This window comes from Gossypium arboreum, chromosome 3, assembly GCF_025698485.1.
Source record: "Gossypium arboreum isolate Shixiya-1 chromosome 3, ASM2569848v2, whole genome shotgun sequence".
Taxonomy (NCBI): domain Eukaryota; kingdom Viridiplantae; phylum Streptophyta; class Magnoliopsida; order Malvales; family Malvaceae; genus Gossypium; species Gossypium arboreum.
In genome coordinates, this window is record NC_069072.1 from 127644416 (window position 1) to 127668695 (window position 24280).

The 24280-nt window shown below is 37.7% G+C and overlaps 2 non-coding genes across 2 annotated transcripts; both read right to left on the minus strand.

Annotated features, from left to right (window-relative positions):
* Positions 1-5240: 5240 nt before the first annotated feature.
* Positions 5241-5347, minus strand: LOC128290750 (small nucleolar RNA R71). The gene has a single exon (XR_008280537.1). It is a non-coding gene; the product is annotated as a small nucleolar RNA R71 (small nucleolar RNA).
* An 8770-nt stretch (positions 5348-14117) lies between these two features.
* LOC128290734 (small nucleolar RNA R71) lies at positions 14118-14224 on the minus strand. The gene has a single exon (XR_008280521.1). It is a non-coding gene; the product is annotated as a small nucleolar RNA R71 (small nucleolar RNA).
* Positions 14225-24280: the final 10056 nt, after the last annotated feature.

The following is a 24280-nucleotide window of genomic DNA, read 5'->3' on the forward strand; positions in this document are numbered from 1 at the left end:
GTACTTACGCAACTACACACGTTATTTCAGTAATTTTTAGCCGTTTTATGCAATTTGGTCCCACCATCTAACTAACATGCTACTTTGCTCATCTCTTACCCTTATTGGTCCGTAAGCCCATTGGGCCCAGTTTTGGCCCATCGAGGCCCTCTTTTTCCGAAGTACGTTAAAACGTCACACGAACTTACTTACCACTTTGCGGTGCTAGATCTAACAATTACTCTATGTCTTGAGAGCATTCGTATACTCACAAGCCTATGAAATGCCGGAATTTTGGCATTTCGGCTTTTGCCGAATTGAACTAAGGAAGGGTGTTCGGTACACACCTGATTCGCGACGACTGCTACTGAGATCTCTTCCGATGTCCTACAATTGATTAGTACAGTTCTTATTTACAAACCATAATCACTAAACCCAAAACTTGCTCAACCAAAGTCGAACCATATTCCTAAAAAGCCTTTGAACCCTTACCTTTTTGCCAAAATCGATAGCTAGCTCCGAATCCGATTGTTCCAATGATCCACGCTTTCAATCCAACACTTAAGAAGACACTAATCATTGACAGAAAATGTCAGTTAAAAACCCTTAGAGCCACATGCCCAAATCGACAGCCTCCCTAGATTTTAGGGACTTCGGCTTTTCCTAACTTTGTAAAATATGACCAGATCTGAGATGATGAACACTTACCCCTTACTCCTTTTTGATCTCCATGCAATCTGGTGCAGATTTATCTTTCAAACGATGGTAGAACTCGACTCCCGGAGTTTTGAAGTTTCGGCTATAAGCCCCCAAATCTATGGTTTTTCGGCTTTTGGGTGGTGAAGGAGATGACAATATGTAACTATAACCTTGAAGTAAAATTGCCGTCAGGTATCTAGGATTAAGAAAAGATAATCGTGGATTAATAAAAACAAAATAATATAGAAGGACCTGGCTTTGAAGAAATCGGCACAAGTAGTGATCACAGGATTTTGGCTTTTGCGACTTCGGCAAAAGTATTGATGAACAGCAGAATTGATGAATGGTTTTGAAGAAGAGAAATAGAAAAAAGAAGAAGAGGGGAGGTGGTAGTTTCGGCTAGAGAGGAAGAAGAGGGAAAAGAAAACCTGGTGATGTCTGAGCAGAAAAGAACGGCACCACTCAATACCCTAGGTGCCGAAATACTAACCTCATAACCCTTTGCCGATTTTTCCCCCTTCAATTCCCAATATTTGGCCAACTCCTATCCTCTCTCCTAATCCCTTAAATCTCTCCCCTTATCACTCCTTAATCCAAGCGTTTGGACTAATCCAAACTCTCCTCAAGCAGAATCCACTTGGACTCCAACACTTACCCCTCCTGCACTTAAAAATAAATGCATCTATTTGTCAACACAGGGAATCGATCCCATGCCTCCCTCAAAGCTCCACACGCCACCTTTTTAAGAGCCTAGTGGCATCCCCCTGGCCACTTTACCAAGGCTCTTTTTGTGATGCAATTTGCCCATCACTCCACTTAAGGCCATTTAGCCAGAACCCCTAACCTTTTAAGTCCAAAATTCAAAAATTCAACCGGGTTTTGGCCAACACATGGGCCTTCTATAAGCCCATTTACCTACTCAAAATATTAATTCCACATCCAAATACAAAATTTTAAAATCTTTACAAAATATTGAAAACCGCGAATAAATCCGAAAATCAGGATGTTACACTGTTTATTTTATTTTTATTTTTATTTTTATTTCCCTTTATTTATTTTTGAAGACTTATGTTTTATATTTTAAACTCTGCTTATCTTTATGGTTATTTTCGAATCATCCCTTAATTCTCTTTCACAGTGGTGTTTATTTTCTGATTAGTAACTCAGGATCATGCCTTTCATTATGCCTTACCTACAATTCTCGCTCTCGCTATTTCAAGAATTTCATCCACAAATTCAGTGCAGTTTTGCTTCTCTCCCTCTTTTCTGATGTTATGTTTATATTGCTAGTATATATCTTTGTACATTGAGGACAATGTACATCTTAAGTGCGGGGAGGTTATTTATGTGATTATCGGAAAATCCTTGAATTTTTATCTTGTTCTCAAAGAATTTTCTCATATCATCATTAGAGTGAATTCTAATTGATTTATGACTTTTATTGATATGTTTTGAATTAAATCATAGGTAATTGTGCATTGATTGTTTAAACTTTAAGACATTAGAGGATCAAGCATGATAAGTTGAGTTTTGGGAATTAAAATTGCTAGGTTGTTACCCTGAATTGAGGTATTATCTTGAAGTTTTGAATTTACAACATTGACATCAAAATACCCATAATTTTTGTGAGATTTGAGCTTTTAGAGCATACATCTTTCTTGCTCACTGATTTTATTGGTTATGAGTGTGTCAATATTGATTCGTTATTCTAGAACTTGCTTCAATTATGCATGTCAAGACTAAACCTTTGATTTGATATGCGAAAATGATAAAGGCACTTAGGCTCTAACCCATTTACCCCATAAAGGCCTACCCAGACAATTGACTACTAGTGAACCCCTTTGAGCCTTAACTATTATTTCTTGAATTTTCCCTTAATATTAACCCACAACTTAACCCTTTTTGATTCGTTAAGAATTTCTTACTTTTTATTAACTCCCTTTTTGTCGAGATTTAATTTGATTAGTTACCTAATTATGTTCGTTCGTTCTAGTTGCTGAATTGATCCTTATGATGTATTCTCCTTTACTTGTTCTTATTCTTAAAAAAAAAACCGTATATTTATTCATTCAGTTACATATTGTTCTAAAGAGCTTGGATAAGTTAAAGTTGTTATGTTGAGAAAAAGTTCACATCATTTGCTTTAGATAGTTTGAATTCTGGCACCTTCTTGTAATTCAGCAATGAGCTTTATTTTTCTAATTTTGGTAATTTATTTAAATTAATCTCGATTCTAACCCTCTTTTTTAGCCTTTATCCACACCTTTAACCCAAGCCCCATTACAACCCTACTAAAGACCTTTTGATTTGTGTATCATCTCATTTATAGTGGTGGAGATTTGGTTTTCATGCAAGCTTATGGTAGTAACTTTTCATGTTTGACTATTGAATGCTTAATTGTTAAACCTTAAACACTTTGAGTGATTTGAGTGAATCTTTAGTGAGGATGTCAACCCTTGTCAAACTTGGAATTAAAGGATAATTACTTAGATAAAAGAGGACGCTTATAATTTTATGATTAAAACGCTTAACTTTGATTGTTTGAAACTTTGATGTTTTTATAGTTAAGCTCTTAATGTATGATTACTTATGGATTATTTTGAACATTATTGATGAGAATTATAAGTTGAGAAGGATTTAGTTTAATTGTGAGTTGAGGATTTTGCTAGAGGACAAGCAAATGCTTAAGTGTGGGGATATTTGATAAACCGTAATATATACATATTTTTACCCCATGCTTGGCATATTTATGGATGATTTTTCCTTGGTTTTATTGAATTCGATACTCCTAATCTTTTAAATTCATGTGTTATACTCAGGAAAGCTTAGGATAATAAAAAGAGCAAGAAACGGGCCAAAAATAGGCAAATTGGGCCTAAATCAGGCCTAGGCACTTCCACACGGGTGATCCACACGCCCGTGTGTGACACACGGGTAGACCACACGCCCGTGTGTCATGGTCGTGTTGACATTAATCCGAGTCAGAATTGCATATGGCCTGAGCATCTTCACACGGGCATGGCACACGGCTGTGTCCCTATCAAGCCCAAGTCTAGTTCTACTCGGAAAAGGCTTATTTTGCGCTAATTTGGGCATTCAAAAGTCTATATAAAGACCCTAGAAGAGAATTAGGGGAGACACACAGAATTGGAGGCAGAAAATACTCGTGAATAGCCATTGGAATCACCTCGGAGCCAAGATCTACATCAAGACTGAAGATTTCCATCCAATTTTCTAGAAGTTCTTGGGTTTCTTTATGTTTTGTTGTTTCCAAACTTTGAAATGTTTTCCATTATTATTATGAACTAAACTCTCTAAATACCTAAGGGAGATGAAACCTATAACGAATCTTATTACTATTTGAATTATATGATAAAAACTTATTCTTATTCTTAATTGTGAGTTCTAAATTCTTGTTTTAATATTCGAGGGTATTAATTCAGGTTTTGATGTGCTTAATCAGTGGAGAAAAAGTCCCTGTTTAAGAGTAGATCATCCATAATTAAGCGAAGTTGAATGCAATCGTAGAGATGGGACGACATAAATCTACCGAATTAGAGTCAAATCTAATAAGTGAATCCATAGATCAAGTTAATGCAAAAATAAGTGTTTTAATTAGAAAAAGATTTCAATTAATCAATCTAAAGTCAGTTTGTTCTTAGTTTCGAGAGAAATATTAACATAAATTTGGGATTTCTACAGATTAAGTTAAGTGAATAAATTGTCTAATTTAGAAGTAATAAGTGAAGTCTAGGTAGATTCTTCCTTGGGTATTGTCTTCTCCCTCGGTTTTTCCTAAAGTATTTTCCAAACTTCATCTTTGTCGTAATCTTAGTTAATTAGATAAATAGTTTTAGTTTAAAAACACACTTTAATTTTTAGGCTAGATAATAAAAAAGATAGTAATTACTAGTACTTTTAGTCCTCGTGGATACGATATTTCTGGTCTCACCATAACTATACTACTGTTTGATAGGTGCGCTTGCCTTAAGTCAAAATTTTAGTTAGTTTTATGAGCATCACGAAATTGATAGCATAGCTCGTGGAAACGAAGAGAATTAAGGCGAAGCCTACAATACATAGAGGAAGAGCGAGAGGCCAATTTTCATACCACAATGAAGGAGATGGCTGATAATCAGAATAATCCGTAACCTTTTGTGGTTTTTGCAAATACAGTAAATAAAAATCCTACTCCTCGTACTATGTATGATTATGCTAAACCTACTTTAATAGGAACTGAATTGAGTATAGTTAGACCTGCTATTGTTGCAAATAATTTTGAACTGAAACCTAACACAATTCAAATGATACAAAAGTTTGTTCAGTTTGATGGTTTGCAGGATGAGGATCCAAAGACTCATTTAGCAAATTTCCTAGAATTCTGCAGCACCTTTAAGATCAATGGCGTTTCTGATGATGCCATTCGCCTTCGGTTGTTTCAATTCTCATTGAGGAATAAGGCTAAACAGTGGTTGAACTCGTTACCACGAGGGTCAATCACCACTTGGGAACAAATGACCGAAAAATTTTTGCTTAAATATTTTTCGCCGGCTAAAACGGCTAAATTAAGGAATGGTATATCTTTTTTTGTGTAGATCGATTTAGAAACACTTTATGATGCATGGAAGAGATACAAAGATCTATTGAGAAGGTGTCATCACCATAGGTTACCTCTTTGGCTACAAGTTCACACTTTTCACAACAGTTTGAATCTCTCGACTAGACAAATGATTGACACAGCTGCTAGTGGAACTATCAATAATAAGACACCTGAAGAGGCTTATGAGTTCATAGAAGAGATGTCACTGAATAATTATCAGTGGTAAGTCATGAGGACAAAATCGACAAAAGTAGCCGGCATTTTTAACGTCAATTTGGTTACTATGCTTTCCAATCAGGTATAACTTTTGAATAGAAAAATTGATGGTTTACTTGGTTCTACACAAGTTTATCCTGTAATGCAGTGCGATGCAAGTCGAAGTGGAACGAGCAATTTAGAATATCCATCCTACGGCCCTAACATAGAGAACGAGCAAATGAATTATATGGGTAATAATCCTCGCCCTGAAAATAATCCTTATAGTAACACTTACAATGCAGGTTGGAAGAACCACCCAAATTTCTCATGGGGAGGCCAAGGACATTAAATACCACCAACCCCTCCAGGCTTCCAACAATAACCGTACCAGCAAAAGAAAAAACTGAACCTTGAGGAGATGATGACAAAATTTATTTCAGTAGCAGAGACTTATTTTCAGAATACTAAAACTACACTTAAAAATCAGCAAGCATCAATTCAAGGGCTCGAGAATCAAATACGACAGTTGGCAAAGATGATTTCAGAAAGACCACTAGGGAGTCTACCTAGTAACACCGAACCCAATCCAAAAGAGCATGTGAAAGCAATTAAATTAAGGAGTTGGAAAGTGTTAGTTGAATTTGAAAAGAAGCTGCCACCAAAAGCTGTCAGGAAAGAAGATGAGGAGGAAAAACCCGAAAACAATGAAAAATCGGTGTTAAGGGAATATAAACCACCAATCCCGTACCCAGCAAAGTTGAAGAAAAACCGTATGAATGTTCAATTCGGTAAATTTCTTGACCTTTTTAAACAATTACATATTAATTTACCTTTTATTAAAGCTATCTCGCAGATGCCTACATATGCGAAATTTTTAAAGGAGCTTTTAACAAATAAAAGGAAGTTTGAAGAATTATCTACAGTGAAACTCAACGAGGAGTGCTCGGCCATACTCCAAAATAAACTGCCAACCAAACTAAAAGATCCAGGAAGTTTTACTATTCCCTGCTTAATTGGTAGTTTAAATGTTGAGAAGGCGCTAGCTGATTTAGGCGCTAGCATTAATCTGATACCCTACAAAATGTTCAAGCAACTTGGCCTTAGGGAACCAAAACCTACTAGGATGAGTATTCAACTAGCTGACAGATCTGTTAAATATCCTAGGGGTATTATCGAGGATGTACTTGTAAAAGTAGATAAATTTATATTCTCTGTTGATTTTGTTGTGCTTGACATGGACGAGGATGTTGAGGTGCCTTTAATTTTAGGTCGTCCATTTTTAGCCACTGCCAGGGCCGTTATTGATGTGGGTGATGGTAAAGTTGTGCTTAAGGTAGGTGACGAAGAGATTATTTTTAGAATTTATGATGCCATGAGATTTTCTAGGGAACAGGATGACTCATGTTATTTTATTGACTCTATTGATCATGCTACTCAAGATTCTTTACAGGAAATAGTACATAAGGACATGTTGGAACTGTGTCTTGCCCAATGAGGGGAGGTAAATGATGATGATTCTGTGATAGGTAAGGTAAAAGCTGAACTAAATTCGAATGAGTTTTCACTGAGACAAAAGAATTATGCGGGTATTGAGGTAAACAATGAATTAAAATTAAATCCCTCTGTTGAAGAACCGCCTAAGTTGGAATTAAAGCAACTACCAGGTCACTTAGAATATGCGTTTCTTGGAAATAATTCCATATTACCAGTGATTATTGCTTCAGATTTACAGCCAACCGAAAAAGACGAGTTACTCCAAGTATTAAAAGAGCACAAAAGATCCATAGCTTGGAAAATTTCTGACATAAGATGGATCAACCCTTCTTTTTGCACACACAAAATTTTAATGGAAGATAAATACAAACCATGTGTGCAAGCTTAAAGACGACTGAATCCTAACATGAAAGAAGTCACGGGATGACTGTTGTAGCTAATGAGAAGAACGCAAGGCATGAACACGGGCGTGGCGTAACGAACACGGGCGTAGGAGAAACGAATGAATGTGCAAACGGCCGTGCGACGCGGCCATGAGCACCACAGGGCCTACGGACACAAGCGTGTTGAAAGGACCATACGCGACACTGAATATGATTTCACAAAAAAATACGGACTAGGAGTACACCACACGAGCGTGGGACACGGCCGAGTGGCCTAAAACGGGGCTTACTCGACCGTGGCCCCCTTTTTATTTCCCTACCCTAACCCTAATTTTCCCCATCCCTTTCAAAATCTACTATTCACCCATCTTCTCCACCTAGCCCCCTCTCATTCTCCAGTATTTTTCCCCATTTCTTTTCCCTTTCTATTCTTTCCTACTTCTTTTTCACCATTTCTATTCTTTGATTGCGTGATATTCGTAACAGGTTTTAAAGATTTATAAATGAAACGTTCTTGAGACTAACTTATTATCACGATTAAGGCAAGTGTACCTATCGAACAGTAGTATAGTTCAGTAAGACCGGATTGTTGAACCTAAAGGAACTACGAGTACTAGTATTTACTTTCTTTTTATTATCTAGCCTAAAAATTAAGAGGTTTAGTTATCTAAACTAATTACTAACTAAGAATGCACAGAAAGAAAACTTGGGAAAATACTTTTGGGAAAATTCGATTGATTGAGACAATACCTAAGGAAAAATCCACCTAGACTTCACTTGTTATTTGACTCTGAATCAGACGATTTACTCATTTGACTTGATCCGTAGAAATCCCTAAGTTATATTATTATCTCTCTTGAGACTAATAACGTCTAACCCTAAGTTGAATAATTGAAATCTATTTCTAATTAACACCCTAAAATTGCATTAACTGGATCTATGGATTCCCTTATTAGGTTTCACCCTAATCCAAAAAAATCTTGGCACCCTATCTCTAGGCGCGCAATCAACTTCGCTTAATTCTAACAAATTTACCCTTAGACAGGGTCTATTCCTCCTCTGAATAAGAGCTTAACTTGAATCAATATCCTGGAATATCAAAACAAGAATTAAGAACACATAATTAAGAATAAATCAAATATTTATCATACAATTCAGATAATAATAACAAGATCTATCTTAGGTTTCATTCCCCTTAGGTATTTAGGGGGTTTAGTTCATACTTATGAAGAAAAACATCTCAAAAGCATAAAAATAAAAAAACATAAGAAAACCCAAAACTCCTGAAGGAACTTGAAGGGAGATTTTCAGTCTTGATGATGAATCCGGCTTCTGAGATGGATCAATCGGCTTTCCTTGAGTGATTTCTTACTTCCTACTCTGTGTCCCCCTTTTAAGTGCCTCATCCGGTGTTTAAATAGGCTTTGGAATGCCTAAGAGCCCTCAAAATTGCCCTTTTCCGAATTGGACTAAACTTGGGCTCGGTAGAGGCACGGCCGTATGACATGCCTGTGTGACACACCCGTGTGCGATTACTTAAGGCCGTGGTCAAAGTTGTTAAATGGGCACGGGCGTGTGATCCACCCATGTAAGTCGTGCTTCAATCCTGCCAAAGGGAATGGCCATGTGACACGGCCATGTGACACGCCCGTGTGAGAAAATCCAGGCTGTGTTAATTTCCCACGTGGGTCTATTTTTTCCGTTTTCGACCCGTTTCTCACTCTTTTTACTCTCATATGCTTTCCTAAGTATAAAACATGAAACTAAAGGATTAGGAGTATTGAATTCACCAATTCTAAGGAGAAACCATCCATAAATGCGCTAAGCATGGGATAAAAATATGTATAAATTATGGTTTATCAAATAACCCCACACTTAAGCATTTGCTTTTCCTGAAGCAAAATCCTCAACTCACAATCAAAATAAATTCTTCTCAATTTATAATCCCTATCAATAATATCTCAAAATAATCCATAAGTACTCATACATTGAAAATTCAACTAAAAGTACATCAAAGTTTCAAACATTCCAAGTTGAGCATTTTATCACAAAAACATAAGTGTCTCCCCTCATCTAAGTGATTATCTTTAATCAAAATATCACAGAGTTTAACATCCTCACTAAAGATTCACTCAAATCACTCAAGGTGTTTAAGGACATTAATAAAAGCACTCATTAGTCAATATGAAAAGTTATTACCATAGGCTTGTTTGAACATCAAATCTCCACCACTATAAATTGAGCTGATACATCAATCAAAAAGGTCTTTTATAGGGTTGTAGCATGGCTTTGGTTAAGGGTGTGGTCACAAGCTGAAAGAAGATGTTAGAATCGAGATTGAATTGAAAAATTACCTAGCTATAAAAATAACTAGTCATCAGCTGACTACAAGTGAGCTTCTTCTCAGAATATGGGATTAACACTTAAGCTCAAAAACGATGAATTACTACTAATATGTATTAAAGTAATTTATATATATATATTAGAACAAGTCAAATATTTAGAAGAACAAAACATAACTAAGCAATTTATTCAAATCAAATCTCGACAAAAATAGGGATCAATTTAGGGGATTTCAACAATAATAGGTTATGAGTTAATATTGAGGGTAAATTAATTAATGGTTTGTTAGGCTCAAAGGGGTTCATTAAGGGTTAATTATGAGGGTAGGCTTTTGTGGAGTGAGTGGGTTAAACTTAAGTGCCTTTATCATTTTGACATATCAAATCAAATGGCGTAGTCTTGACATGCATAATCAAGCAAGTTCTAGAATAACAATTCAATACTGACGCACTCATAATGAAAGTGAGCATGAAAGAAATAATAGATGCTCTAAAGGCTCGAGATCTCACAAAAAAATTATGGCTTTTTGATGTTTAGACTTGTCATGCTTAGGGAAACAACCTAAAAGTTTTTAATTCTTTAAAAATCAACTTATCATGCTTGATTCCCTAATGTCTTAAAGTTTAAACAATCAATGCATAAATGCCTATGTTTTAATTCAAGACATATTAATAAAAATCATAAGTTAATTAAAATTCATTCTAATAGTGATATGAGTGAGTCACATGAGAAGAAGATAGATTGCCCTCAATATACAAAGGTAGATATATTGAAAAAGGTAGATTTATAATCATAAGAAAGGGACAGAAGTGAAACTTCCTAAATGATGAATGAACTCCTTGAATTGGAGCGATAGAGAGTAATCGGCCAAAGCAATGAGGAGAGTGGAAAAGGATACTCCGGTGGTGGTCGAGGTTCATTAATCCATAAATCCTACGCCAAAAGAATATTATATCTGGTGGTAGCTATGGTCGTGGTCGAGCAGGACATGGCGATCGTGGAAAACCTTTACCGGTGGAGTTTTTAGTTCCTATGCGATGATGAGCTTTGGAGCTCTTTATAACTGTGATAGAATCAAGAACCTTTTAGGGAATATAAAGAAGCATAATTACACGTAATGAAATAGCCAAAATTAAAATTTGTAAAATAAAAATTATAAAACCTAATAAAAATAAGCTTAAAGAAAAATAAAAAGTATTCTTAAAATAGAATAAAAGTAAAAAAACATAAAATAATAAATAAAAGTTTTTAAACATCTTCATCGCTAGATGGTTCGCGAGGTAGGGGTGGCGATGAGATGTGAAGGTGATGAAAAATCTGGTAAAGTGTAGCAACAATGTGATCAAAACGCTGAAAACACTGCTGCTCAAATCGTGTAAGGCACTCAGAGATGTCAACGTATGAAGCCGCCGCATGAACTAGACGAGAGGAGGGTGGTGGCTGAGTCGGTGGATCCTTGTGACATGGAGGGTGTCGAGGTCATTCTAGTCCATGAACTCCTCCATGTATAGCCCTAGTGCAATCCTAAACTAGGGTACGCTCAACTAGCGTACTAGACCACCGAGGCGAAACTGGACCGTTCCAGGATCGTCGAAGTTGGTCATGACAGTCTGAAGATGGAACGTTGAGCAGAGTTCCAATGTAAACTCGAGATACGTCAGCACGACGATCTCGAAGAAGAGCCCCCACGGGTCAGTCGTTAGGAGGGCTCAGACCGCGTCAGCCAATTGAATCTGCTCGAGTGCGGCCCAGTCAATACAGCGGCCCACACCTAGGGGTCGGGCCCGAAATATCTGATATAATTCCTCCTAGAGTCCTAAGGGAACCTGGAGGAATGGATGCCTAATCTCCGTGGTAGGACCCGAGGATAACGCTACTTCTTTCCTCTTCTTCGAGGCAGGAACAGCGGTCTTCTTACCACATGGGGACGACATTGTACCTGCATGGAATATTTTATGAGATTTACAAGATTTACGTACGAGATGATAAAAACTAAAACCACTAAATATATCAAGTTAGAGGATTATGGAAATAATGAATGAATGCATGTGGGTAGGCATAAATTTCATGGAAACAAGGAAAAATGGAAGAGTATATCATAATGTAGTAACTAAAATGAAAAAAAAAATTTATTAAAAAAGCATAAGTATTTTACTATTCTAATTATGAATATTCAAAAATAGTTCAATATAGCAAAGGAATCATGACATAAGTAACATATTTAAAGAAAATAGAGAGAAAAGAGTAAACAAATGCAAAAAGAAGGAACTTGGGGCGTCAGAATCGGTGTTGTAGGCGGCGCACGGGCATGTGAAGTTGCAGTGATAAACTGTAATTTATACATACTTTTACCCCATGCTTAACACATTTTAAGGATGATTTTTCCTTAGACTTGGTGAATTCAATGCTCCGAATGCCTTAATTTCATGTTTTATACTTAGGTGAGCATAGGAGAGCGAAAGGAACTAGAAACGGGCCAAAAACAGAGAAAATGGGCTAACGTACGAAATCAACACGGCCTGGACTTCCTCACACGGGCAGAGTACACGGCTGTGTCAATTTGGTAGAATAGAAGCACGACTCACACAGGTAGAACATATGCCCGTGCCATTCTAACAGGCTCAAGCATGGCCTGAAGTAATCGCACACGGGCGTGTCACACGGGCGTGTCCCTGCCGAGCCCAAGTTGAGTCCAATCTGAAAAATGCCAATTTTGAGGGTTCTTAGGCATTCCAAAGCCTATAAATACACCCTAGAGGAGAGGAAAAATAGGAGGCACAGGGAGGAAGGAAGGAATTACTCGAAGAAAGCCGATTGATCCATTTCAGAAGCCAGATTCATCATCAAGACTGAAGATCTCCCCTCAATTTCCCTTTAGGAGTTTTGGGTTTTCTTTATGTTTTGTATTCATTATTCTTCTGAGATGTTTTCCTTTTTAGTTATGAACTAAATCCCCTAAATACCTAAGGGGAATGAAACCTAAGATGAATCTTGTTATTATTTTCTGAATTGTATGATAAATATTTGGCTTGTTCTTAATTATGTGTTCTTAATTCTTGTTTTGATATTCCAGGATATTAATTCAAGTTAAGCTCTTATTCAGAGGAGGAATAGACCCTGTCTAAGAGTACAATTGTCATAATTAAGCGGAGTTGATTGCGCGCTTAGAGATAGGGTGACAAGATTTTGCCGGATCAGGGTGAAACCTAATAAGGGGATCCATAGATCGAGTTAATGCAACCCTAAGAAGTTAATTACAAATAGATTTCAATTATTCAACCTAGGGTTAGACGTTGTTAGTCTTGAGAGAGATAATAATATAACTTAGGGATTTCTACAGATCAAGTCAAATGAATAAATCGTCCGATTCGGAGTCAAAATAACAAGTAAAGTCTAGGTGGATTTTTCCTTAGATATTGTCTTAATTCAATCGTTTTTCTAATAGTAATTCCCCAATTCTATTTCCTGTGACTTCTTAGTTTAGTTAATTATTTAGTTAAAATAAACCCCATTATTCTAGGCTAGATAATAAAAAGACAGTCATTACTAGTACTTTTAGCTCCATTGGGTTCGACAATTCGGTTTTGCTAAAACTATACTACTGTTCAATAGGTACACTTGCCTACATCGTGATAATAGTTAATTTCAAGAACGATTAATTATAAATTTATAAAACTTATCACACAAAATCACGTATCAAGTTTTTGGCGCCGTTGTCGGGGAACTAAGATATTAGGAACACTCAATTTTTATTACTTTAGCCATTTATTTTTCTTGAAAGTTAACTTTATTTTTATTATTATTTATTAATTTACTTTTTCTTTCTCTTGGCAGGTTTTTATAGTTTATGACTAGAAGAAACCCGTCAGGACCACTACTTTTTGACAGTGAAATCGATTGCACAGTTCTTAGAAACCAAAGAGAAATAAGACGAAGCTTAAGATACACAGAGAACGAGTAAGATGATGATATTCAAACCATAACTGAGGAGATGGTTGAAAACCAAGAAAATTCGCTACCTCCTGCGATTGTTGTTAACCAGAATCCTGCTCCGCGCACTATGTATGATTACGTTAAACCTAATTTAACAAGAACTGAGTCAAGTATAGTTAGACCTGCTATTGCTGCAAATAATTTTAAACTGAAACCTAACACAATTCAAATGATACAACAGTTTGTTCAGTTTGATGGTTTGCAGGACGAGGATCCCAACGCTCACTTGGCAAATTTCCTAGAATTTTGCGGTATATTTAAAATCAATGGCATTTCTGATGATGTCATACGTCTTTGGTTGTTTCCCTTTTCATTAAGGAATAAGGCTAAACAATGGTTGAACTCGTTACCTCAAGGGTCAATCACTACCTGGGAACAAATGACCGAAAAATTTTTTATTAAAATATTTTCCACCGGCTAAAACAGCCAAATTACGTAATGATATCTTTTCTTTTGTACAGATGGATTTAGAACCACTCTACGATGCATGAGAGAGATACAAGGACCTTTTGAGAAGGTGCCCTCACCATGGGTTACCACTTTGGCTACTGGTTCAAACGTTCCATAATGGCCTGAATCCTTCGACTTGACAGATGATTGATGCAGCCGGTGGAGGAACTATCAATAATAAGACACCTGAAACGGCTTACGAGTTCATTGAAGAGATGTCACTGAATAACTATCAGTGGCAAGTTATGAGAACAAAGCCGACAAAAGCAGTCAGTGTCTTCAACCTCGACGTGGTTACTATGCTATCTAACCAAGTAGAACTCTTAAATAAAAAGATTGATGGTTTGTGTGGTTCTACTCAGGTACATCCAGTAATGAGGTGCGATTCGAATGGAGGAGGAGCATGCACAGAATATCAACCCTTCAACCCTAGCATCAAGGAGGAACAAGTCCAATATATGGGTAACAATAACTCTAAACCCCAAAATAACCTATATAATAACACTTATAATGCAGGTTGGAGGAACCACCCAAATTTCTCCTGGGGTGGTCAAGGGAATCAAAGGCCACAGAATCCTATGAGTTTTCAACAACCACTATATCAACAGGAAAAGAAACCAAACCTTGAAGACATGCTATCTAAATTTATCTCAGTGTCAGAAACTCGTTTCCAGAATACCAAGACAACACTTAAAAATCAACAAGTGTCGATCCAAGGGCTCGAAATTTAGATTGGACAGCTTGCCAAGATGATTTCTGAACGACCACAAGGTAGCCTACCAAGCAACACAGAATCTAACCCAAGGGAGCAATTCAACGCAATTACTAGTCAATATGAGGAAGGGTTAGCCACACCCGAGCCAGAACCGAGGCGAGAAACTGTGGTGAGCAGAGGCCAAGGTGAGGTAGGTCATAATAAAAACAAATCAGTGAGTGTTGAATATAAACCTAGTGTGCCATACCCCAACGCGATAAGGAAGGACTGCTTAGATGAACAATTTGGTAAATTCTTTAAACTCTTAAAAAATTTACACATTAACTTACCATTTATTGAAGCACTATCAAAAATCCCAAACGCAATAAAATTATTAAAGGAGCTTTTAGCAAATAAGCGGACGTTGGACAAGGCATCACATGTGGGGCTAAACGCAGTATCCTCAGCTATTCTGCAGAATAAACTACCCAACAAATTAAAAGATCCAGGGAGTTTTACAATCCCTTGCTCAATTGGTAGTTTAGATGTTAATAATGCCTTAGCTAATTTAGGGGCTAGTATTAACGTCATGCCTTACAAAATGTTCAAACAATTAGGTCTTGGGAAACCCAAACAGACTAGGATGAGCATTCAATTAGCAGATAAAACTATAAGATTTCCTAGGGGTATTATTGAAGATGTACTAGTTAAAATCGATAAATTTATATTTCCTGTTTATTTTATTGTTCTAGACATAGAGGAGGATAGCAACACTCCTTTGATTTTAGGAAGACCCTTTTTAGCAACTGTTAAAACGATTATTGATGTTGGTATTGGTGAGCACACACTTCGTGTGGGAGACGAAACAATCACCCTTCAAGCTCACAATTCTAGCAACACATCGGAAATTTAATGTGACCGTCTAACCCATTCTACTAAAACTGACAATATGGTAGAACCTACTTTACAGGAAATGAGCCTGAAGGAAGTACATAAACCACTCTCAAGCAATAGTAGAGGACATATTCATGAAGAACGAAAGCTACAAATTGAGGAGCTAGATGAATGGCAGACGCATAAACCAAGAACCCACGATAAACCAAAACTACGCTAGAACGAGCTCAATACCTTTCCAAATCAACTTAAGGTTGGAGATAAAGTCTTATTAGATGTCGCAGATCCTCACATTGCCACTACCAAACCGAATGAAGAAGTCCCTTTTACGGTACTTAGCATTTTCCCATTCGGTACAGTCGAGGTAAGTCATCCTAAATTTCACACTTTCAAGATAAACGACACTCATCTAAAACCTTATTTTGATGAGAATGATAGCAAGAATGAGGAGTATAAACTCCTCAAACCACCATGACCATTCAATGGAGATGTAAGTCGAGTTTAGACTATAAATAAGTGCTTCTCGGGAGGCAACCCGAGCACTAACTGTATTAACTTCTTTAAATTTTAGTGTTTAACACCTAACTTACTAACGGAGCTCTTGAATATAGGTTTCCCATACAGACACGGCCAAGCACACGGGTGTGCCTTAGGCCGTGTTAAAATAGGGAAAAGATTTTCCCCAACACGGGCTACGATAAATCACCATGGCCGTGCGACATGGCCGTGGGCGAACCTGCCAAAACAACACGGGCATGTGACACGCCCGTGCATTGAAACCGTGGCCAAACCTGTCAAATTAACACGGGCGTACGACACGCCCGTGCCAAGCAACCGTGGCTGAACCTATTAGATTAACACGGGCGTGAGACTTCATACACGGGCGTGGGAGAAACGAATGAAGACAGACATGGTCGTGCGACAAAGCCGTGGGCACCCACACGCCTAAGGAACACGGGCGTCGACCAAATGTCAGACGTGCCCAAATTCAAAATTTGCGAATCACACAGGTAAAAATTGGGGAACACGGGTGTGTTCCCTGGCCGTATGTCCCAAAATCTATAAATACCCTGCACTATTCATTGTCTTCTTCACTCAAAATCCCTAACCCTAGCCGCTGCAAGTCCCTATGCCTCTCTGCCACGTCCGTGCTCCGCCTCCAACTCTATTTTTGACGCCCAATCTCTCTCTCTTAGCGTTTGTTTACTCTTTTCACTTCTATTTTACTAATTTCTAATGCTTATTATCAAAATAATCTTCATTTTGCTCATTATTCTATCATTTAATTTGCATTCTTAGGTTATTTATCATACACTTCATATTGAATCGAGTTATAGGAAAGCATCATTCTATTGTCATATCTATGCCATTATTATGGTCATTCTTATGATATTAACTTGCTAATGTCACGAAATTATGCTATCAAATTAAGTATGTTGGTTAAGTTTGGTTAGTATTAGTAAGTTTTGGCTGAAATTGTTAGTTCAAATTCATGGCTTTTCCTTTTTCAAATCCGTTTACCTACTATTATTTTTTTTATATATTGCAGGTATATAATGTCGTCTTTACATAGTAAAAAGGCCCTTGTCCCTGTTTCAAAGAAAAAGAAGGGGGCGTCATCTTCCTCGGGTTCAACCGCGAAAATTCGTCACCCTTTCCTGCAATTCCCCATCGGGCCCCAAAAAGAACTTTTCCAAATACTTTGGGCCAGACCTTTAATTGTGAGACGATGTATCGATTAGGCTGCAGTAGAACAAGTTCAGTTGGTTGATGCGATTCGGGCCCTCCTAACCACCGACCTTTGGGGGCTTTTCTTTAGGATCATCGAGCTGACGTATCTCAAGCTCACGATGGAATTATGCTCAACATTTTATCTTCAAACCGTAATGACAAACTACGATGATCTCGGCATGGTCTAATTTCGCCTAGGCGGATTAGTCGGCCAGTTAAGCGCCCCAGAATTTGGTACTGCACTGGGTTTATATACGGAGGAGTTCAAGGAGGAGAATGACTTAGATGCTCTCAACCGCCACATCCATCGTTCTCCTTCACAGTGCTGGGATGCACTAGTACCAGGTGCGGCCACCTACATTCCTAGCCGCTCTAAGGCATCGGCTCCCCCTCCATCTCTGAGGTACCTACACGCAATCTTGGCTTACACGATAACAGGAAGGCGAGAGAGCACTAGCGTCGTCAGCACTCATGACGCCTACTTTCTATGAAGTATGTTGCACGGGCACATCATCGACCTTTCTTATTTCATTGCCCTATCCATTCAGTACCAGACGGAGCGGCATAGGAAGGGGGTCATCTCCATTGGCCCCTATGTTACTCGGTTGGCTCGACACTTCGGGCTCCTCAACATCGCGGCCCAAGAATCATCCTTGACCCTCATTGGCCAGATGTCTTCACAAGGCATCTCGAGCATGCTAAGCATGAGGATGATCGAAAAGTGCCGAGGAACCTACCCTCCTCAATATCGTCTTGCCCAAACTACCGAGGAGGAGGCCTTTGAAGACATTACTGATAATGTCCCCCCACAGCACGAGGACCCACCGTCTCATCCACCACCACCCTCTCATCCAGTTCATGCAGCAACTTCATACGCTGACATCTCTGAGTGCTTAACTTGATTCGAGCAGCAATGTTTTAAGCGCTTCAATCATATTGATGCTACACTACACCAGATTTGTCAGCACTTCCACATCTCATCACCACCCCACCTCGTGAACCATCTAGCGATGACGATGTTTAAAAACTTTATTTATTATTTTATGTTTTCACTTTTATTTTATTTTAAGACTACTTTTTATTTTTCTTTCACATTATTTTTGTTAGGACTTGTACTTATTATTTTACAATTTTTAATTTCGACTAATTCATATTGAGTACTTACTCTTCCTTATACATTTCCTAACAGAGTTCCTGATTCTATCGCAGTTATCAAGAGCTCCAAAGCTCACTACCACATAGGAACTAAAAACTCTACCGGGAAAAGTTCTCCACGGCTGCCATGTCCTGCTCGACCACGGCCATAGCCAACTTCAGATATAATATTCTTTTGGCGCAGGACTTATGGACTAATGAACCATTACCACCACCGGGGTATCCTCCTCCACCCTCACTCCAATTATTCTCCAAAAACTCCAATTCAAGGAAATTAATTCATCACTCAGAAAGTATCACTTCTCTCCCTATCTTATTTTCTTTTCTATATATTTATCTTTGTACATTGAGGGCAATGTACATCTTAAGTGTGGGGGGGATATTCATTTTACTATCAGAAAAAAATCCCTGAATGATTGCCTTGTTCTTTTGAAAAGCTCTTATATCATGTTTAGGATAAATTTTGATTGATTTATGACTTTTATTGATATATCTTGAATTAAAACATAAGCATTTCAGCATTGAGGGTTTTAAACTTTAAGACATTAGGGAATCAAGCATGATAAGTTGATTTTTGAAAAATTAAAAACTTTTAGGTTGTTTCCCTAAGTTCAGGTATTATCTTGAATTGGAATTCACAAGTTTAAACATCAAAAAGTCATAATTTTTGTGAGATCTTGAGCATTCAAGAGCATCTATTAATTCTTTCATGCTCACTTTCATTATGAGTACGTCAGTATTGAACTGTTATTCTAGAACTTGCTTGATTATGCATGTCAAGACCACACTATTTGATTTGATATGTCAAGATGATAGAGGCACTTAGGATTAACCCACTCATGCCATGAAAAACCTACCTCCACAATTAACCCTTAGTGAACCCCGTTGAGCCAACAAGCCATTTCTTGTATTACCCTTACTATTAACCCTTAACCCATTATTGCTGAAATCCCCTCAATTAAATTGATCCCTACTTTTGTCGAGATTTGATTTGAATAAATTGCTTAGCTATGTCCAGTTCTTAATAGTTAGTTATTTGACGTGTTCTTAAAAAAAACATGTATACATATTAGTAGCAGTGATCTTTTGAACTAAAAAAGTTAAATTCCATATTCTGAGAAGAAGCTCTATTATACGTAATTAATGACTAGTCATTTTTCTAGTTAGGTAATTTTCAATTCAATCTCAATTTTAACATTCTCTTTCAGCTTGTGACCACACCCCCTAACCAAGCCTCGTTACAACACTTTAAAGACCTTTTGATTGATGTTTCATCTCAATTTATAGTGGTAGAGATTGATTTTCATGCAAGCCTATGGTAATGACTCTTCATTATTGACTATTGAGTGCTTCATTTATTTTCTTTAAACACTTTTAGTGATTTGAGTAAATCTTTAGTAAGGATGTTAAACTTCGTGAGATTTCAAATCGAGGTAACCACTTAGACGAGGGGAGACACCTATGTTTTCATGATAAAATACTCAACTTGGAATGTTTAAAACTTTGATGTTCTTTCAGTTGAATTTTCAATGTATGGTTACCTATGGATTTTTTTGAGGTATTATCAATAGAAATTATAAGTTGAGAAGAATTTATTTTGATTATGAGTTGAGGATTTTGCTTGAGGACAAGCAAATGCTTAAGTGTAAGGGTATTTGATAAACCGTAATTTATACATACTTTTCCCTATGCTTAACACATTTTATGGATAATTTTTCCTTAGAATTGGTGAATTCAATGCTCCTAATGCCTTAATTTCATGTTTTATACTTAGGTGAGCATAGGAGAGCGAAAGAAACATGAAACGGGCCAAAAACAGAGAAAATGGGCCAATGTACGAAATCAACACGGCCTAGACTTCCTCACACGGGCAGACTACACGGCCGTGTCAATTTGGTATAATCGAAGCACAACTCACACGGGTAGAACACACGCCCGTTCCATTCTAACAGGCTCAAGCACGGCCTGAAGTAATCGCACACGGGCGTGTCACACGAGCGTGTCCCTGTCGAGCCCAAGTTGAGTCCAATTCAGAAAAGGTCAATTTTGAGGGTTCTTAGGCATTCCAAAGCCTATAAATACACCTTAGAGGAGGAGAAAAAGAGGAGGCACAGGGAGGAAGGAAGGAATTACTCAAAGAAAGCTGACTGATCCATCTCAGAAGCCGGATTCATCATCAAGATCGAAGATCTCCCCTCAATTTCCCTTCAAGAGTTTTAGGTTTTCTTTATGTTTTGTATTCATTATTCTTCTAAGATGTTTTCCTTTTTAGTTATGAACTAAATCCCCTAAATACCTAAGGAGAATGAAACCTAAGACGAATCTTGTTATTATTTTCTGAATTGTATGATAAATGTTTGACTTGTTCTTAATTATGTGTTCTTAATTCTTGTTTTGATATTCCAGGATATTGATTCAAGTTAAGCTCTTATTCAGAGGAGGAATAGACCCTGTCAAAGAGTACAATTGTCATAATTAAGTGGAGTTGATTGTGCGCCTAGAGATAGGGTGACAAGATTTTACCAGATTAGGGTGAAACCTAATAAAAGGATCCATAGATCGAGTTAATGCAACCCTAGGAAGTTAATTAGAAAGAGATTTCAATTATTCAACCTAAGGTTAGACGTTGTTAGTCTCGAGAGAGATAATAATATAACTTAGGGATTTTTACGGATCAAGTCAAATGAATAAATCGTCTGATTCGGAGTCAGAATAACAAGTAAATTCTAGGTGGATTTTTTCTTAGGTATTGTCTTAATTCAATCGGTTTTCCAAAAGTAATTCCCTAATTCTATTTCCTGTGAATTCTTAGTTTAGTTAATTAGTTAGTTAGAACAAACCTCATTATTCTAGGCTAGATAATAAAAAGACAGTTATTACTAATACTTTTAGTTTTCTTTGGGTTCAACAATCTGATCTTGCTAAAACTATACTACTGTTCGATAGGTACACTTGCCTACATCGTGATAATAGTTAGTTTCAAGAACGATTAATTATAAATTTATAAAACTTCTCACACAAAATCACGTATCATGCAGCGGCTAGGGTTAGGGTTTTTTGGGGAGGGAGATGATGAATAGTGAAGGGTTTACATAGATTTTGGAGCACACGGCTGTGGGACATGCCCGTGTGGCCTAATTTTTTCCCGTGTGTTTCACGAATTTTGAATTTGGGCACATCTGACATTTGGCCCACGCTCGTGTTCTTTGGGGGTGTGGGTGCACACGACCGTGTCGTACTTCATTCGCTTCTCCCACGCCCATGTACATAGGTCCACGCCTGTATTCTTTTTGATAGTGTCAAACACGGGTGGACGGTACAGGCGTGTCGAACGCCCATGTTACATTCTCAGTTTTAACCACGGTTCTGAGGCATGGGTGTATCTCACGCCCGTGTTGTTTTGCCAGTTTCGCCCACGGCCATGTCGCACGGCCGTGGCAACTTATCGCATCCCGTGTTGGGAAAAAAATCTTACCTTATTTTTACAATGCCTAATGCACGCCCGTGTGTGTGGTCGTGTGGTCTTTTGAAAGTCTGCGTTCCATGATTCGGTTAGTATGTTAGATGTTAAAAACTAAAATTATAAAGAAATTAACACTGTTAGTGCTCGGGTTGCCTCCTGAGAAGCGATTATTTATAGTCTAAGCTCGACTTACCTCTCTTCTACATGGTCAAGGTGGTGCCAAAAGTTTACACTCCTCATCCCTGCTATAAACTTTATCAACATAAGGTTTAAGACGAGTATTGTTTACCTTAAATGTGCTGAATTTGGGATGATTTACCTCGACTGTACCATATGGGAAAATACTGAGTACCGTAAGAGGAATTTCTTCATTAGGTTCAGAAGTGGTAATACGAGGATCTGCTACATTTAGTAGTACTTTGTTTCAAACCTGAAGTTGATTTGGTGAGGTATTGAGCTCGTCCTGGTTCGGTTTCAGTTTATCGAGTGTTCTTAGTTTCTATGTCTGCCATTCATCTAGCTCCTTGATTTGTAGCCTTCGTTCTTCATAGATAGGTCCTTTTTCGTTGTTTGCACACTGCTCGTATGTGTTCTTTGTAACCGTTTTCTGCACAGAAGGTTTCACCATATGATCAGTACTAGTAGAATGATTTATACAACCACCTTCAAATTTAGATGTGTTACTCGAATTACGAGCTTGAAGGGTGATTGTTTCGTCTCCCACACGAAGTGTGAGTTCACCTGTGCCAACATCAATAATGGTTCTAGTAGTCACTAAAAAGGGTCGTCCTAAAATTAAAGGTACGTTACTATCTTCTTCCATGTCTAGAACAATAAAGTCTACAGGGTATATAAATTTATCGATCTTAATAAGAATATCTTCAATGATACCCTAGGAAATCTAATGGTTTTATCAGCCAATTGAATGCTCATCCTAGTTTGCTTGGGTTTCTCAAGACCTAGCTATTTAAACATTCTCAAGACCTAGCTATTTAAACATTTTATAAGGCATAACATTAATGCTTGCCCCTAAGTTAGCCAATGCATTATGAACATCTAAACTACCAATTAAACAAGGAATCGTAAAACTCCTTGGATCTTTCAATTTGTTAGGTAGTTTATTCTGTAATATAGCTGAGCAAACTGCATTCAATTCCACATGCGACGCCTCATCCAACTTTTGTTTATTCATTAAAAACTCCTTTAAAAACTTGACTGCGTTTGGCATCTGCGAATGGACTTCAATAAACGATAAGTAAATATGTAGTTTCTTTAAAAGTTTAAGGAATTTACCAAATTGTCCGTCTGATCGGTCTTTCCTTGTCACATTGGGGTATGGCACACGAGGTTTATATTCTGTACTCACCGGCTTTGGGTCATTTTGGCTTACCTCATTCTTACCTTTGCTTACCACCATTTCTGGTCTTGGTTTTGCAACTAACCCTTCCTCATCTTGAATGGCAATCGCGTTGAGTTGCTCCCTTGGGTTAGATTCAATGTTGCTTGGTAGGCTACCTTGTGGTCGTTCGGAAATTAACTTGGCGAGCTGTTCAATCTGAGTTTCGATCCCCTGGATTGATGCTTGTTGATTTTTGAGTGTTGTTTCAGTATTCTGAAAATGAGTTTCTGACACCGAGATGAATTTGGTTAGTATCTCCTCAAGGTTTGGCTTTTTCTCCTATTTGATGCAGGTGTTTCTTTGAAAGCCCGGAGGGTTGGTGGTCTCTGATTTCCTTGGCCTCCCCATGAAAAATTTGGGTGGTTCCTCCAACCTGCCTTGTAAGTATTACTATAAGGATTGTTTTGAGATTGAGGATTGTTACCCATGTAATTTAACTGCTCGTTCTCCATGTTGTAGCCATAAGTTGGGAATTCTGAACTGCTTGATCCACCTCCACTTACTTCCTACTGCATTACTGGGTGAACCTGTGAAGAACTAAGAAAACCATCACTTTTCTTATTCAAGAGTTCTACCTGATTAGAGAGCATGGTGACTGAATTGACATTATACACGCCGGCTGTTTTCGTTGGCTTTGTCCTCATGACTTGCCACTGATAGTTATTCAGTGACATTTACTCTACAAATTTATAGGCATCTTTAGGTGTCTTATTATTGATGGTTCTGCCAGCAGCTGCGTCAACCATTTTTCGAGTCGAAGGATTCAGGCCATTATGAAGGGTTTGAACCTGTAGCTAGAGTGGTA